The 16,674-nt window shown below is 31.0% G+C and overlaps 1 pseudogene; it reads left to right on the forward strand.

Moving 5' to 3' along the window:
* The first annotated feature begins 1,045 nt into the window (after positions 1-1,045).
* LOC113384841 lies at positions 1,046-12,471 on the forward strand (annotated as a pseudogene).
* Positions 12,472-16,674: the final 4,203 nt, after the last annotated feature.

Genomic DNA, 16,674 nt, shown 5'->3' on the forward strand with positions numbered 1-16,674 from the left:
GCTAGAACTTCCCGTACCGTAATGAAATATTCGAGAAATTTTAAACGTTTTCAAATATATTATTTCAAATACTGTAACTTTCATTATTTTTGCTATCTTGTTATATCTGAGCAAATCAAATGTAAATCATAAATCAATTTATCTCTAGAACATTAACAATGGTCATTTCATTTCGAATTTAATTTCAAAAAAATAGTTGCATAATTTACACAAAATTGAAAAAGTGCTCCCGTATAGTCACAGTCTAATTTGCATTTGCAAATAATTCTGTGCGACAATTTCTCCCATACTGTGCTTAGCCTGGCGGCATTTTCACATTTTTCAATAGTTTTAACAAAATCTCCAGTACATAAACAGTTTAAACGCACTTGGGTAGACATTTGTACCAGGGTGGCTCTTAGGCTGTGCTTAGCCTAGGTAATTCTTTGAATTTTTAATCCAAAATTACAAAAATATTTTATGGAAAATGAAAATGAAAAAAAAGATGTAATAATTTTTTATTCTCAAAAGCAATTGTTTTGTCAATACAAGCAGAAAGATTTGTAGATCATTCAAATCGGACGCTTAGTTCATTCAAAAACTGCCATTTTTGCACATTTAGCAGTGTATCTTCGAAATGGATGGACCTGCCTTTTCCAAAAACTAATCACCTCTTCTCCCAATCATTACAAATTGAATGTTTTTTAGATCATTCAAATCCGATACTCCGTTCTCTCAAAAACTCGATTTGTATTTTCTGCACTCTTTGCTCCGTATTTCCGTAACGGCTGGACCTGCCTTTGCCAAAAACTAATCAGCACATCTCCCTTTCAATAGGGATCGAATGACAAAAAAATGCGAACATACAAAACACACACATACACACTTACATCCATTTTTTCTGAGGTATGCCTTAAAAATGTTCAGAAACCATCAAAACGTCGAAAAATGCTAAAATTTTCATTTTCGATTTTCGGCCCATTACTATAACTAATGCACGTAATAAAAGCAAAATTATTCTGTTACAATGTACAATAATTTTCACATTTCAATTTTTTTCTTCCAGATATTAAGAGCTGGCCACAATGCTGGACCGACAGCTGGTTTGGGCACGTGACCCGGAACACGGGTTCGTGCTCGGACAAATCAGCGAAATTTTGGCCCAAGGGGCCGAAATCAAACCCACAGACAGCAGATTGCAGAAACGAGTTGTGCCCTTCGAGGACACCTATCCTGCTCAGGATAAGCAGGAAGATGTCGATGATAATTGTAATGATATAAATATATTTTATTTTATATGTAATATATATTAGGGTGGTCCTTAACAAGGACATTTTCGAATTTCTTTGCTCCCAAAGGCGCTAATGCTTCCAAATGGATAAAAAATGAGTCTTTAATCGTATTAGCTCTTAATATAAACATTTAGATAAAGCGCACGCCAATTAAAAGTTTCTTATATTTGTTATTAACATACGCTATTAAGTAAATTCTTGCGCCATCTGTCGCGAACTCAAATATTATGACACATAAGAATATTTATAAACCACTTAACCTCTAATTAAATCCATGTGGGCTGTTCTATAATATTTATTTATCATGGAATCAAGATAATAATTTGAGTTTCAAAATCACCAATTAAATAAATATTTTGCTGCAAAATTAATCTTAATTCCATGATGAATAGAATATAATTAATTTACAAATAAACAAGCAATGAAGTATCTTACGATAACAGAATCTTCGAAGATGCAGTTATCATAACATTCTTCTTTGCTTGATTATATGTAAAATACGCCGGATCGCACAGCAAAAAATAGACATTTTCACAGTTTTTATTACCAAGAAACAATATAAAAGAAGCATAATATACCGTTTCCATGACAACGCTATGCTATAAGCTCTGTTACGGCAGAATTGCCCCCATCTTTAACCTCAAGTGTGTATTTCATATCATACTGCTTGATATTGAGCTGGCCTAAGTTGGAATTCCATGACTAATTTTTTCTTGCTCAAATTTTTGACTGATCATGATGGGCTCGGAAATCTAAATAAATCGCAAAATATATCTTAATTATATATATATAGTATGGTTTCATATTATACTGTTTGATATTGAGCTGACTGAGATTGGAATTTACTAGTTTGTATTAGCTCGCAAAATTCATCCTGACGTCAGCTATTTTATACTATCTTTTTTATTTTGAATGTTCTGTTTCTTCTATATTTTTTAATATTTTATATTAATTTATACCATTTCCACTTAATTATAAATAATAATAATAATAAATGGTAGACTGCCCGAAGGCAGGTCCATGGTGTGAGAGCCACCACAACAAATGATTTCCTAGCCCTTCTTATAATTATAAATATAATTATAAATATAAATTTATACCACTTCCATTTTAGGTGAGTTGATGTTTCTAAATGAGGCCACACTTTTACAAAATATAAAACAACGATATGGAAAAGACAAAATTTATGTGAGTTTCAAACAATTTAAGAAAACTAACTTGAATATACTATTTTTCCTAATTTTATTTATCATTTTAGACGTACGTAGCAAATATATTAATTGCAGTCAATCCCTATAAAGAAATTAAAAATTTATACTCATCCGAAACTATAAGAAATTACCAAGGAAAATCTTTAGGAAAAATGCCACCGCATGTTTTTGCTATCGGTAAGAAAAAAATAGCAATTAATTCATTACTACTACATTTTTTTTAAATTTGCTATGTTACCTCTCAGCCGATAAAGCATTCCGAGACATGCAAGTATTGAAGCAATCACAATCAATTATCGTATCTGGAGAATCTGGCGCTGGCAAAACCGAGTCTACAAAATATCTTTTGAGATACTTGTGTGATTTGTGGGCAAAAGCTGCTGGACCTATAGAGCAAAAAATATTGGACGGTAATAAAATTTTTTTGGTAACGCGACGACCCGGTTGCTTTGGCGCCCGGGTTGTTGGGACGATGTTCAGTTTACTTTATATTTTTCTATTTTTAGCAAATCCGATTCTCGAAGCTTTCGGTAACGCCAAGACAACGCGCAACAATAACAGTTCAAGATTTGGTAAATTCATAGAAGTCCATTTCGATGCCAAATGCCAAGTCGTAGGCGGTCACATCTCTCATTATCTTTTGGAAAAATCTAGGATTTGTGTCCAGAGTCCGGAAGAAAGAAATTACCATGTGTTTTATATGCTTTGTGCAGGTGCTCCTAAAGAACTGAGGCAGAAACTTAAATTGACTAAACCTGATGACTACAGAGTAAGATTGATGACACTCATTTATTTATTTTATTTATAATTATATACTGAATGAAGTTGTTGATTTTTGCAGTATTTGAAAGGAGGATGTACACAATACTTTACAAATGCAACTACTGAAAAGCATTTGACACCTGAACAGAAGAGCAAGGCTATGATTGCTAATGGTGGATTGAGAGATCCTCTTTTGGATGATGTTAAAGATTTTCAATTGTTAGATCAGGTAAAATAAATACATCATAATATAAATAAATTATATTATGTATATATATATATATATATATATATATATATATATATATATATATATATATATATATATATATTGGGTATAATATGATTTTTCTTCCAGGCTCTTAAGCGAATCGGTCTATCAGACGCCGAATGCTTCGAAATTTATGCCCTGGTGGCAGCGGTTTTGCATTTGGGCAATGTTTGTTTTGAAGAGACTCCAGAAGACACCAGGGGCGGATGTAGGGTTGCCACATCTTCAGAAACATCTTTAACCATGGCTTCTGCACTTATTGGAGTAGATGCATTTGAAATGAGACAGGCTCTGGTGTCTAGAGTTATGCAGAGCAGTCGAGGAGGAGTTAAAGGCACTGTTATAATGTAAGTAGCCAGAATAAAAATTTTGGAACAAACAATAAAATTAAATCAAATAATTGTATGAATTTAATATACGGTTGTATAAAAATATTTTACATTACAGGGTGCCTCTGAAAATAAATGAAGCCAGCAACGCAAGAGACGCCTTGGCAAAAGCTTTGTACAGTAATTTATTTGACCACATAGTAAACCGAATAAATCAAAGTATTCCTTTTAAAGCTTCTTGCTACTATATTGGTGTATTGGATATTGCAGGATTCGGTAATTAATTTATAACTACTAGATTTTAAATTCATGCCTTCATCACAATAATTGTTGACGTTATTTTCAGAGTACTTTACCGTTAACAGTTTCGAGCAGTTTTGCATAAATTACTGCAACGAAAAGTTGCAACAGTTTTTCAACGACAGAATTTTGAAATCCGAACAAGTTTTGTACAAGAAAGAGGGTTTGAATGTTCCTGAGATTAAATTTACTGATAATCAAGATTGCATTGGTAAGTCGATACTTAAGACTTATGTAAAATTTGTATAAGGGAGCTAGGGGGTTATTGTAATAGGGGTTAGCAGTAACAGGCATTGATATCAAAATATTTCTTTGTATTGGACATGTAAACCATCCTTAATATCATCATAGAAACTGTTGCACAGACCGACACAGTAAACAGAAGTGTGCAGGTGCGTTTTTTTTATTACAAAATATAAAATTGTACTACCAAAAAATTTCGGTTTGCGTTATTATTTGTTATATATTTGATTTCGTTTTTTATCAATATTTCACAATGCCCAACAAGTTTTGTGATTGCTAAATTCTTTAGATAGTTGCCTAGATTATGTAAAAAAAAATCACTTGGAGTTAGTTGCATCAAAATTTTGGGTCTAGTTGTAACATGCCAGAATGGTATATTGTCTGGTATATAGTGAAGCTTATACAGATTCCAGTGAAGATTGGATGGAATGTTTGAAGAGACTCTACCACACTTTGTTTTTTTTGTTACCAACTATATTTCTTCTATTTTTTTCAGATCTGATTGAGAGCAAAAATGGCGGCTTATTTAATCTGCTAGATGAGGAATCGAAATTACCAAAATCGAATTCAGCGCATTTTACCGAAAGCGTTTTTGCCCGTTGGCCGTCGCATTTCCGACTGTGCAAACCTCGGACTTCCCGTCTTAAGGCGCACAGAGAAATCAGGGACGACGAAGGATTTTTAATCAGGCATTTTGCAGGAGCTGTTTGCTACACTACGGTAATTAGATAAGAAATTGTTGTCCATCAAGTCAATTTCTTTTATCATACTTTTGCTTCCATGACTCCTAGTCCAGCGCTTTTGTTTTCAGTTCCCTGTATTTTTTTTTCTCGCGTAAGTCATCAACCATCTACATTACATCTATAACCATCTATATTTTTCTTCTTTCCATTTCAGTTTCAGTTTTTTCATTTTACTATCGACGACGTTGTGCAGAGGGCACTTTTTTGCAGAATGAGCTCGATCCAGTTTTCTTTCCTTTTCAAGATCATGCTCAGTAGAGTCCTCTCTTTGTCCACTCTTCTCAGGACATCTTTATTTGTTATCTTATCTGTTCACTTTTTTTCCAACACCACATTTCAAAACTCTCCAGATAGTTTTCGTCAGCCTTTCTTAGAGTCCATGTCTCTGATCCGTAAAGAGCTTACTAAACTGAACAAAATATTTACATACTAACTACATAAAAGAGAAGTTCAGATTTGCATCAGAAATTCAATTCAATTTGATCATTATTTGTACCTTGACATTTCCTCAAGTCATTCTGAATCGTTTGAGACCGAAATTGGATGAATCCTTATATTTGTTCATTTATTTTTCAGAAACAATTCATAGAAAAGAACAACGATGCTCTCCATGGATCTTTAGAAGGTTTGGTACAAGAATGCAGCAATCCTTTGCTGAAAAGAATATTTCGTACATCAAATGCTACAACCAAAGGAAAACTTACTTTCATCAGCGTTGGATCCAAGTTTAAAACACAACTTAGCGAACTTATGGAGAAATTGAATAGTAATGTAAGTAAATTAAAAATAATATAAATTAATAGATAGCAAACATAGATGCTTTGCCATTACTTCAACTTTAATTGTTTTCGCACTTCATAGAAGCACCACTAACTGTAGCACGTAAATTTATCCTTGGGTCTAATTGCAGATATAAATGTATGGTGTGGAAAAGACAAATCCGATTAATTATTATAGATTTTTTTTGAAAATAACTATGAACTCTGTTGAGTGCGGAAGATACTAAAAAATGCTTAAACAAATTTATTCTTAACATTCTTAATCCCAAAAATATTTTCCTTGAATCTTTCAGCGTTGTAACAATCAGTCTGATTCAAATTTTTACATTTTTTATACTGAAACTCTTTAAGCGCCACTAGGGAGTAACTCAGCAAAAATGCAACGGAAATGCGTTACGCTACAAATACTGATTCGTCATTGGCCGAGATGGTATTGTCACGTGATATTTCAATTTCTTCTATTTTTAGGGTACAAATTTCATAAGATGCATAAAACCAAACAACAAAATGAACGACCATGAATTTGTGGGCAGTCTGATTTTAACCCAACTAAAATGCTCAGGAATGACCAGTGTCTTAGAATTGATGGAACATGGATATCCATCAAGATGCCAGTTTGAAGATTTATACAAAATGTATGAAAAATATTTGCCACCTGAATTGAAAAAGTTGCACCCGAAAACATTCTGCGAGGTAAAAATAATTGTTTATTTTAAAAATTATTGAATTTGAAAAATTTTTTTGCTTTATATTTGTACACAGGCAATGCTGCACAGTTTAAATTTGTACGACAAAGACTACAAATTCGGCATAACACGTGTTTTTTTCCGACCTGGTAAATTTGCGGAATTCGATCGTATCATGAAATCAGATTCCAGCAATTTGCAAGAAGTCATCAAGAAGGTACAAAAGTGGTTAGTACGATCCAGATGGTTGAAGGCTATTTTCTGCGCTTATGCTGTCATTAAAAGTAAGTAATAGAAATTATTATCAACCATCAATCTTGGATTAAATGTTCTAATTTTTTTTAGTGAAAAACCGAATGAATTACCGAAGCAAGTGTCTTGTAAAAGTGCAGAAGACAGTTCGCGGTCACCTGGTTAGAAAACAGCACCAGCCTCGAATACAAGGTATCAAGAGAATTAAAGCCTTGCATTCGCGTTTGTTTGAGATGAAAAAAGTCATCAGTCAACTTAAGAAAGACAAGCAATCTCGAGAAGATGATGTTCAGAAATTGCAGACCAGTATTGATACAGCAATAAGAACTATTAAGGTAATTATTGGCAAATCATTGGCAAAAAAGTGGGAAAGTTCTTAATTCGTATTTCTTCAATTTTTTTGTCCTTTTTCAGGGTGATTTCAGTATAAAGCCATCCACAGTAGATGACATGTATAATAAATTAAAAACAACAGTGGATCAAGTAATGGGTCTGCTCCAAAAAGCAGATGGTGGAGCAACGTAATGCAGAGGAGCAGGAACGTTTACGTAAGATACAAATGGAAATTGAAGCAGAAAATCGACGTAAGGAGGAGGAGCTTAAGAAACAGAAGCAGGAGGAAGAAAATAGGAAAAAGTTAGTATCATAAATCTTTCAAACTAGTCCATTTTTACAAGTCCGATTGACGCTCTTTTTTGACAAGTTGTACTACTTTATAGATTTTTAGCATCATAAGTCTTGTTAACTTTCCGAAGGAGAAGTTTATGTTTTCATAAAAAAATCCGATTCGCTAATGTTAAGTTTTCTCGACGTTTCAAGCCATTCTGAATCGAATGAGACCAATTTTGAAAAAAGTGTGTGTGTGTGAACAGATTTTTCACTGTAAATCGTCGTTTTCTCAAAAACGACTGGACAGATTTTAAAAATTTAAAAGCTATTCGATGTATTTCGATGAGTAACTATCGTTTGTCAGTTTTGTGCGGCGATCTGCCAAGCCGTTTCTTTGTAATTTGGAAAAAAGTGTTAAAAAAATCAAAAACTGTTCGAAAGATATCATTTGGAAATGATACTGATTAGTTTTAGGTGAAAATCTACCGAGCCGTTTTCTTGTAATTAACTGTTGAAATAAATGAAGCCGATTTTTATGGAACTTTTTTGGCGATATATATCATGGTCTTATATAACTGTAATATTACGGCCTTACGACAAGTAGTTTAATTTTAAAAATTCATAAAAGTTTTAGAAAATTCGTAGTTTTTTTATGTTTGTTAAATTGTTAAAATTAAAATTAGACGATTTACTTTGTATAACGATAGAGTACTTGGTCTTAATGAACATACTAAACCATTAAAGTCCTACAGAAACTGGTTCCAAATAAAAATGGTTGATTTTTGAAAGTTTGCTTTTAGAAAATACTCCGAGTTAACGTGTTCGTTCGTTTTCAATGATGTGTAATAAATTCACTCGGGATACTTTTAATCACTCATAAGTTAATTTCTTTTATATTGATTATGTCGATTATGTACACATATCGGGAAGTTTATTTAACTTGCATCAAGGAAAAATACCAATACCAACTAGCTTGAATATAATTTTGAATTTATTTTTTCAGAAAAGCAGAAATCGAAGCTAGACGAAAACAGGAAGAAATCGAGCGCAAGAAACAAGAAGCTGCTGACAGAAAGGCTGCTGAGGCTTTACAGGTATGATTTCGGATTTTCCTTCAACATATTTTTATTATGTTGTTCAAATTTTATTTGTCTTTTCCTTAGGCTATGTTAGAGAAAGAAGCCGTCGAAGACAGACAATACAATGAGCAATTAGAACAAGAACGCCGAGACCACGAATTGGCAGTACGACTCGCCCAAGAATCCAATGGCCAAGTTGATGACTCGCCACCATTAGCCAGAAGGTTAGTAGATATGAAAAATCTAAGTAAAATAGACTATGAAAATCTAAATAAAAATGTTTTATAAATTTTTTTATCAGGTCGGAGCAAGTTCGTGCACAACAAGCCCTGCAGGCCAAGCAGAAGTACGATTTGTCCAAATGGAAATATTCAGAATTGCGGGATACTATCAATACCTCATGTGATATTGAGTTGTTAGAAGTAAGTTATAATGAAACTACTTTTGAACCCAAAAGGAATCACTCCCTAATTTTATGCTTTTGCAAATGACTCAATTTTTTATTAACTTCCCGTAGGGTAGTTATAGTAATGGGCCGAAAATCGAAAATGAAAATTTTTGCATTTCTCGACGTTTTGAAAGTTTGTGAACCTTTTGGCATACCTCAGAAAAACTGGATGTGTGTGTGTGTGTTTTTTATGTCCGCATTTTTTCGTCCACGTTTTCGGGCACACGGATCAACTGATTTGAATGGTTTAAAAAACATTCGATCCCTATCGATACGGAGATGTGCTGATAAGTTTTTGGCAATGGCAGGTCTAGCCGTTACGAAGATACGGAGCAAAGAGTGCAGAAAATACAAATCGAGTTTTTGAGAGAACTGAGTATCGGATTTGAATGATCTAAAAAACATTCAATTTGTAATGATTCGGAATTTCGAAGATACAGAGCTAAATGTGCAAAAAATGGCAGTTTTTGAGTGAACTAAGCGTCCGATTTGAATGATCTAAAAAAAATTCTTGCTTGCATTGACAAAACAATTGCTTTTGAGGATAAAAAATATTACGTCTTTTTTATTTTGCATAAAATATTTTTGTAATTTTGGATTAAAAATTCAAAAAACACCTAGACTAAGCACAGTCTAAGCGCAACCTTGGTATAAAGGTTTATCCAAATGCGTTTAGACTGTTTATGTACTGGAGCACTTTTCCAATTTTGTGAAATTGAAAAATGTGAAAATGTCGCACAGAATTTTTTACAAATGCGTTTAGACTGTGACCATGCGGGAGCACTTTTTCAATTTTGTGTAAATCAGGCAACCATTTTTTTTTTTTAAATTGAATTCGAAATGAAATGACGATTGTTAATGTTCTGGAGATAAATTGATTTATGATTTACATTTCATTTGCTCAGATATAACAAGATAGTAAAAATAATGAAAGTTACAGTATTTGTAATAATATGTTTGAAAACTTTTAAAATTTCTCGAATATTTCATTACGGTACGGGAAGTTCCAGCAATTTGCCTCAAGGCACGATGCCATACATCACTAATTATAAACTATATTATTCTAATTCGTTTACCAGGCTTGTAAGCACGAGTTCCACCGTCGCCTAAAAGTCTACCACGCCTGGAAGGCAAAAAATCGCAAACGCAGCACCATGGACGAAAACGAGAGGGCTCCTCGTTCGATAATGGACGCTGCCAAAAGTCCACCGAGAGTTGTCAACAAACCACAAGAAAATGGTGTGGCCAACGGTGTGACTACTCATAGGTACTTTAGAATTCCCTTCATGAGACCTGGACAGGCCAAAAATGGACAAACTGACGGGAAACGCGGATGGTGGTACGCCCATTTTGATGGGCAGTATGTGGCCAGGCAGATGGAGATTCATCCTGAGAAGACTCCTATACTTTTATCGGCAGGTAAAAAGATAATAGAAACTTGCCAAATATTCCTTTATAACTTCCCGAATAGTGCAGTAAACGAAGAGGAAAAAAGGGTATAACCTCTGAATTTTTTTACTGTGCTCCGAATTGAATGAAATTTTGGAATTAGGTTCATCTTACCCTCAAGTTCAAAAATGAAAACAATTCGGGTTGCGCCATCACGCCCCGGGGAGATGACGCCCCTTCTCAATTGTGTAATTACATTTTTTTAAAATAACGTCGGAAATTGTACTTTAGTACAAACTATTTTCAGAAAACTCACGATTTTATAAAAACTTTTTTTTCTAATTTGCGCGGCCGCGCAGTCTTTAAACTTTCATAACTCTGTCAATTTTTGTGTGAAAGAAAAATAATAAAAACAATAAAAAGCCAGAAAGATCCCTTTGATTTTGATCTATATGCTTTTATACTTATCTTTTATTTTTTTTGAGATATAATGAAAATAATTTCAATTTTTAAAAAAATTGGAGAAAAAAGTTTTTATAAAATCGTGAGTTTTCTGAAAATAGTATGTACTAAAGTAGTGATTCTGCTAGAATCCATCAAGATGTCTATAATGAAGTGAATTCCAGATGGAATGTGAAATACTTTAATTCTGGTGGAAATGGCTAAACCACATGATTTAAAAGAAAAAAACTTCGTATATGCTTCTTATTTGCATGATATCTCACTCCGGCCTTGTAATAAAGTGTTAAAAAAAATTTCCGACGATTTTTATTATTATTTTTTTGACGGTAGATACCACAGTCTTCTAGATCATATTAAAATATTACGGCCTTACGACAATTGGTTTAGCTTTAAAAATTCGTAAAAGTTTGCAAAAATTGGTATCATTTTTTTGGCATTTATCAAAATTAGACCTTTCATTGACGTTTGGTCAAAAACGCCTGAACCGATTTCAGAAATTTAAAAGCCATTCGATGTATCTCAATGAGCTCTATAGTTTGTCAATTTTGTGACACGATCTGCCGAGCCGTTTCTTTGTAATTTGCAAAAGAGTGTTAAACTTTTCGTCCACAGTTAAGTTCATTCTACCGAATCGATTTTAAAAAATCAAACTGTTCGAAAGATATTTATATATTAAGATATAAGGAATGATACTGATTAGTTTTAGGTGAAAATGTACCAAGCCGTTTTCTTGTAACTGTTGAAAAAAAAATTGAGCCGATTTTTATGAAACTTTTTTTGATGATATATATCATGGTCTTATACGACTTATTGAAATATTACGACCTTACGACAAGTAGTTTAATTTTAAAAATTCATCAAAGTTTAAGAAAATTGTAGTTTTTTTGACGTTTGTTAAAATTAAAATTCGACGATTTTACTTGGTATAACGTTAGAGTACTTGGTTTTAATGAACATATCAAGCCATTAAAGTCTTATGGAAACTGGTTCAATTATAACAATTGTTGATTTCTGAAAATTTACTTTTAGAAAATACTCCGTGTCAAAGTGTTCGTTCATGTTTTCAAATATGTGTAATAAATCTAATCGGAATACTTTTAATCACTCATCAATTAATTTATTTTTTATTGATTAAGTCGTTTATTTACACATATCGGGAAGTTCATGTAACTTGCCCTAAGGCTAAATACCATTACCAACTAGTTTTCTTGTAGGGTAAGTTATAGTAATTGAAATAAATAGAAAACGGACTTTATAAAATACCTTTTAAAAAGGTTTCTGGGCAGTTTGGAATACCTTAGAAAAATAAATATATAAGGATTGAATTTTCAATCTATAATGAATATAAATAATAATAATTAGATATTTTTTTTATCAAGGGACGGATGATATGCAAATGTGTGAACTCAGTTTAGAAGAAACAGGATTAACAAGAAAACGAGGTGCAGAAATTTTGGAACACGAATTCAATCGCGAATGGGAACGCAACGGCGGTAAACCGTATCAGTGTGCAAGCAGCCGACTAAAAAGATGAATGAGTTGTATATATATAAGATAAAGTATAAAAATATTTAATTCTATTTAAAAAGAGAAAACCCATAGAAAAATCGTATTTTAAACACATATGCTTTTATTACACCGTAGGATAAAAAATTAAAATTATATATATTCTGTATAAAAATATTTATAAAAGTATATATTTATAAATAAAATTATTTTGGTTCGAGATTATATTGATGGCAATTTTAAAATAGGTGAATTTGCTATTATTAATTTTAAGTTCCAGAAGGTTTAGTTTTTTGCAAGACGTTTAAAGTCATTCTGAATCGTTTGATACAGAAATTGGAAAACAAATTTTGTTATAATTAGCAAATAAGAGCAAATTTTTTGTCAATGGTTTGCTCACAAATCCTGATACGATTTTGGAAAATTCAACTTTATCTAAGATTGTTTATGCTTATTTATGTATGGTGGGAATCGTATTTAACTTTATTTTTTATGATTTTAATGAAATTTTGCATAGTGATAGATGATTTTATAATAATATAATTTCATTCATTTCATGTTTATAAATATAATATATTTATTTTTGTAGAATCTTCAAATATGAAAATTATATATATATATATATATATATATATATATATATATATTAATTATTAATTATTAACATTATTAAAAATTATTCAAATTGGTCAACGATTTAGTCATATTGGAATCCATTTGGACTGAAATGTGATGAATTGAATGTAAGTAGAAAAAATATTAAGTTGGTCTAAATATAGTATTATAGGTAATTTTGTTAATGAGATTTAAAATTTATATTATTTAATTAAAACATAAATTCTAATTGGACAACAATTTAATCGTATTGGAATCCAATTGGATGGAAATGTTATATTGTTTAATTATAATTGATAATTATTCATATTTATTTTAATAATTATTATTATAATAATAATTGGATGAAGATTTATTCAGATTGGAATCCAATTGGATGGAAATGTGAATCATGATGGATTGCATGTAAGTAGAAGAAACAAGTTTTTTTTAAATTAATAATGATTATAATATATTTTATAATTTAGAATCATAGTTTCCTAATTATTTTGTAAAAAGAAACTTCAAGTGATTATTAAATTAATTAAAAGTATTTTTGCGATGGATTTTTTTTAATTTGCTCTATTTTTTATTGATGAAAGAAAAATAAAAACTTAATAAAACTAATTATAATGTTATTCAAGATAATATTCTAATAATTTTATTTTGACACTGTTTTACATTAATAGTTTTTGACTAAATGTTCTTCAAGAAGTATTTGCTATAAAAATACAAAATTGATCAAAGAAACCATTACTTGAATTTAGTCATTTTATAAAATAGTAAAAAATTATTTAATAAATGAATGCATTGAAAATGCTTCAATTAGAATAGAGGTATTAATTATATGATTTTCCCCAAAAATTTCAACAATTTGGTTGAAGATAAAAATATGTTTCTTGAAGAATATATTTAATTCATATTTATATTTATTTATGCAGGCGCAAAGTTAATAATTGCAATATTACAAAAAATATATATGACAAAAATAATACATAAACTTTGAGTACAGTTTCTGTATTATTATTAAGAGCAATTTATTTATTAAAATAATGACAAAATACTGACACTGATTAAAATTTCTTTAAATAAAATAAAGAACTAAATACCTAACGTAAAATATTATGTATACGTTTTTGATAATATAAAAGTTAATCCAAACTTAAACAAAAATATTTAAAACTAGTGAGGTGCATAGCATCGTACCTTAAGGCAAATTGCTGGAACTTCCCGTACCGTAATTAAAAATCTTAGTACGAAACCCAAAAAATTTACACAAAATGTAAATACAATATTAAAATCTCTATAAAATATCTTATAATTTGATGTACATAAATGAATATTTTTGACCGCCAAATGACATTTTTTTAACTTATTTTTATTGAGAGTCTATAACCGCTGGACCTGCCTTTCCAAAAATTTAATCAGTTCTTCATCTTGTCATGATGAATTATTAAAATCGGAAGCTCCGTTCTCTTAAAAACTGAGTTACCATTTTTGGTACGTTTTTATCTTCGGAATGGCTAGACTTACCTTCGCCAAAAACTAATCAGCACGTCTCCTTATCAATAGTAATCGAATGTTTTTTGAATTATTCAAATCGGTTGATCGGTGTTCCCGAAATCTTTGACGAAAATTTGTATCCTTACACACACACATACACATACACGCACACACACACATATCCATATTTTCTAAGGTATGCCAAAATGTTCGGAAACCTTTGAAACGTAAAGATATATAAACATTTTCATTTTCGATTTTTTTGCGATTACTATAACTTACCATACGGAAAGTTAATTATTAATTTTATATTGATACATATTGATATATCATAAACTTGCATGCATCTTATGACACAATGTACTAATATATATTTTTCTCTATAAAATCTAATTTATATTTCACGATTTTCTTACATTTGAATTCCAACGGTCTTTTTCTGGATTCTGATTGGTCGGCCATGTTAGGTTGTTTACGCCTACGGCCGCAACAAGAGACAAGAACGTAAATAGAAAACTCGCCTGTTTGTGGGCGACACTTCTACTTACAAAAAAATAACATTCCTTTCTATGGACTGGAATTAAGTACATATTTATTATTTTCAATTTCCTACAACCTTTTCTAACGTTATACAACAATATGTCAACAGAATTAACTTTTATAATTGATACAAATGAATGTGAACAATGATTTCGAAGTCGTGAGATAGAAGATTCAGTAACAGTTGTCAAAATATTATAGTGGACTTAATAAAATAATACATAATGTAATGGAGTGATTGATTTGCAAAGGTTAATTTGGAGCTATTTAATGTATTAAGGACAATGAATAAAATGCCTAACCCACCTGAGGACTTTTCAGGTAATAAATGATAATTTATAATCAAGGTTATGTATGTGTTAATTAAAATTTGAGTATTGCATTATGCATTATGTGCATTATATTGATATGAATTACATAATTATCTGTCACATTAACAAACTATTTAATTTTATTGAGATGTACTTTGTATCTATTGTTTATTCGACAGTGGCAGATTTGGTTTTTTGAACATTTACTCACTTTGTTGGATAAAATTTAAAGTGGCAGATTAATTTCATCCTTGAATTGGTTCTACGTATGATACTTATATTGTAAGCATTGTGTGCTTTAAATATGCTCGAATGTTCACTTAGGGGCTTTCATTTCTCTTATCGTCATGGTTTGATTAACACTTCCATTTGGTGTGTAATTCATGATTCAGATCTGTAGCAAATTAGTTCATTTTTGTGACAATTAGATTTTGTATACATATTGTTAATTTGTGTACTTTAGTATTGATGTATCATATTCATCGTCATTATTTTTTTGTAAAATTAACAGTACTATACAATGCTTTGCTAATTATATAAATAGCTGCGACAAAGTAATTTATCGAGTAATATATTCTTTCATACTTTCCTTTTATTGTTCACTGTTTTGCAAATGCCTTGAATCAATAAGATATTTGTTTTAGCTATTAATTTGCTAAATTGGCTTTTCTGAGTGAGTACTAATTGTAAATTTTGTGCCATATATAAATTTTGAATCAATGGCAGTTTTATTTCAATCTAAACTTTGGTTTTTGCAAAAGGACAAGAAGTTTTCTATAAAAATACAGAAATTTAGTAATTGTATTATTATGTATTCAATTGTCACAATGAAATTGAATGATATAAATTATATTAATAAATTATACTATTTTTTTTATTTTTTCAGAATATCGGAGTGGCACAGACAGTATAAGCAGCCACAGCGATATTTCTGGAAGCACAGTCCAACCAATTAAACCGAGAATGGATGTCGCTTGTGTAATAGACCTGCATCAGACAGAGAACTTATTTCAGAGAAAAAGTGCTTTCGAAGATGTCAAAAGGGCTTGTTTATCGGTCAATGCTAATTGCCATCATGTTCAGGTAATACAAATAACAAAACAAAATTAAAACCTATGGGATAATGTATTGATCAATTAAATCTTTTATTTTTAGTTTGAGAAGTTGGACTTTGGTGAAACAAATGTTTTGGATTCCTTCTACAATGCTGATGTTGCTGTTGTCGACTTGAGTGTTCAAACACAGCAAAGTTCTATGTTTTACCATTTAGGCGTAAGAGAAAGTTTTGGGATGAAGGAGAATATTTTATTGTATAATGACACTGATAATGATTCAACAATTCGAGTGAAGGTAAAGAAAGGTACCAACAATGAATCATTTTGTAAC

The sequence above is a fragment of the Ctenocephalides felis genome, unplaced genomic scaffold, assembly GCF_003426905.1.
Source record: "Ctenocephalides felis isolate EL2017-DRISC unplaced genomic scaffold, ASM342690v1 CF-g0.4_SCAFFOLD_03571, whole genome shotgun sequence".
In the NCBI taxonomy this organism is placed as follows: Eukaryota; Metazoa; Arthropoda; class Insecta; order Siphonaptera; family Pulicidae; genus Ctenocephalides; species Ctenocephalides felis.